At 36.2% G+C, this 2,952-nt stretch overlaps 1 pseudogene; it reads right to left on the bottom strand.

The window, feature by feature from the left end:
- Positions 1-1,922: 1,922 nt before the first annotated feature.
- The window catches only part of LOC100959623, a 3,036-nt pseudogene continuing 2,006 nt past the window's right edge, over positions 1,923-2,952 (bottom strand).

Raw genomic sequence — 2,952 nt, 5'->3', positions numbered from 1 at the left:
TAATGTGAAGCAGAGGAGAAACTGTGTAGCTCAGCTGTGCAGTGAGGATGAAACTGACGTCTTTTGGGAAGTCAGTGTGGGAAACCACTCAGATAAGCAGAATAGATATCTGCATGCCCAGGAGGAAAATAAAGAGCACCTGTTTGGTTTTTTACATATGACAATGCAGATGGGACTCTTAAGTTTAAGTCACTCATTATTTGAAAAGAAAAACTGCCTGAAAGTGTGCAACAGGACACAGTGAATTGTCTGTGATATATAAATTTATTTATTTTTTTAAAATTTAATCATTTTTATTTCAAATGTATCTTTTTCAAATGTATTTTAAAAATCATAAATGGGGTTTTATAATCCAAAGTTGAAACTTTTACTCTTCCTGGCTTCAGGATTTCACAAACAATTCTAGAACATGCTTTCCAAATCCAGCCTTCTTTGCTTTCAGACTTCTGAAAAATCTGGTATTTGAACTACTCCATTCTTTTTTTTTTTTTTTTTTGAGACAGAGCCTCAAGCTGTCCCCCTGGGTAGAGTGCCGTGGCATCACAGCAACCTCCAACTCCTGGGCTCAAGCGAGTCTCCTGCCTCTGCTTCCCAAGTAGCTGGGACCACAGGTGCCCGCCACAACGCCTGGCTATTTTTTGGTTGCAGCCATCATTGTTGTTTGGTGGGCCAGGGCTGGATTCGAACCTGCCATCTTAGGTGTATGTGGCTGGTGCCTTAACCACTTGAGCCACAGGCGCTGAGCCAACTACTCCATTCTTAATGTGTAATTTTAGATCTATCATATGCTTGCTGATAAGAGTTTTCTGAAAACAATGTACAAAATATAAAGAATGGTTTCTACCCAAGAATCAGCAGTGAGGGAAGAAATATTAAACACATACCAAGAAATCATTTATTCATTAAAAAAAAAAAAACAGAACCAGTGCTGTTCTCTGTCATAAAAGAGAACATGTAAAATTCTTTTTATAGACTTTGGTAATATTTTATTCCCTACGCAGGCCTCAGTCCTACTTAATGATCTTTTATGCAAAGTAACCATCAGGATTCACTGAGTAAAAATCCCAGGCATTAACATGGCCCTTAATGTGCTATTCCACAGAGGAACAGGTGACTTTGAGGAGAAGAGCTGCCATGGTAACTTCCCTCAAATGCTTATTTTAAATAAAAATAGCTAATGAAAATATTTGTTAAAGCAACTTTGGGAATTACATACCATGCTTCCCACCAAACAAAAAAGGAAATGAAAGCATCCTTTCCTTTTATAGGAAAATTTCCACCTTTACTTTTAAAATTACATCTTATTCAGTTTTGTGGGTTCTTTTTTTTTACTAATTCTATATTTAAATTTATAAAATTCTGCATTTCAATGTAGTAAGAGTTCTTTTTCAAATGATCTTTACAACCCAGAACACTGACACCAGAACGACATTCTCAAGTCACATTATTTGACTATAATGAAGTAAAATATGAAAATGGATACCTGAACACAAATATTCCCTCTGCTCTGAAGGTGAGAGCAAACTTTTAACATATGAGTAACACAGAACTCCATTCCTCAGGAGCCCCCTCAAACTCAGAATGCTTCCATTTAACAAATCAATATATTAGTCTTAAAAATTAAAGTTTGGTCTCTAAGAAGGCCTGAACAAAATTTATTTCCATCCCCCAACAACAACCAGAACAGCCTTTCTTCTCCACATAAAAACAGGGAAGTAGTTGGGGCTGAAGAGTTTAAATATGAAATGTCAGCTTGTAAACAATGCTATTTGCACAAGTTTATAGATCTTCATATTTCCTTCTCCAATACTTCCCCCATTTATAAGTTCGTTTCCATACATACACACATGCACACACACACTCACTCTCAAGTAAGACACTTTTTTGTATTTGTGAATAAATTATGATTATGAACTAGGTATATATGTGTTTCATAGGTGCTTTGTAAACATCAGAGTCACTTGGGTCCTTTTCTCCAAAGCCTAAAATCAAATTATACAACCAAGGATCCACTACTTTCTCACATGCTGTTCACAGGCTGCATACTGACGAAGGGCAGAGAAAAAGTCCTCATAACTGATGTTTAGGTGGGAAGGCAAAGAGATAATCTCAGTCAATCTGATGTGCCAGGGAAGATAGCCTAATGTGCTGTCCACAGGACCAAACTTCAATACTAAATTGGGATCAGGAAACCATGTGAACTAAGTAAATTGTCTAACATAGCCACATCCAAATCTCTGGGTCTCTTTTGCTGCTGGGCTACTAATTGGCAAAAGTCCTGAGCATCTCTCACAATATCTGCTTTTCCATCTTCTGGAGACAGCACCTAGACTAAGGTGACCAGACTGGGGGTGGGGGGTGTGCTTAATTAAAAATTTGGTCTATATGGAGCAACAAAAATTTTCATAGAACACAAAAATAGTATTGTAATATATATATATATTTTAATTTCAACATAAGTACAATTTACAAATATAATACATTAAAAAAATTATGTATAGGGTGGCACCTGTGGTTCAAAGGAGTAGGGCGCCAGCCCCATATGCTGAAGGTGGCAGGTTCAAACCAAGCCCTGGCCAAAAAAAAAAAATAATAATAATACGTATAGTATCATTCTATTCTTTGGCATATTTCTCCTTTGAGTGAATTTTTTTTTAGTAGATTTCTGTCATTGTTTAAAAGATCATGAAATTTTTCACAAGAATTTGTTAAATTATATTTCACACATAAAATGGCTTTCAAAGTCTCAACACTTAAATGTGATTCTTCTTCTGATGTCCACACTTTATTTACAGTAGAAAAAACACATTCAGTCGCAGCATTAGTTCCCCGGTAAGGACAGCGCGTATCCCATAATTTTTAGTGCATTATTGTATGGAACATGGTTTCTTTCAAAATGATGAAATATTTCTAACCATTTGTTCTCTATTGTGATTTTTGCTGATGCCCAAG

The sequence above is a fragment of the Otolemur garnettii genome, unplaced genomic scaffold, assembly GCF_000181295.1.
Source record: "Otolemur garnettii isolate 467f Iridium unplaced genomic scaffold, OtoGar3 scaffold00252, whole genome shotgun sequence".
In the NCBI taxonomy this organism is placed as follows: Eukaryota; Metazoa; Chordata; class Mammalia; order Primates; family Galagidae; genus Otolemur; species Otolemur garnettii.
This window is presented reverse-complemented; position numbering and strand designations above follow the sequence as displayed.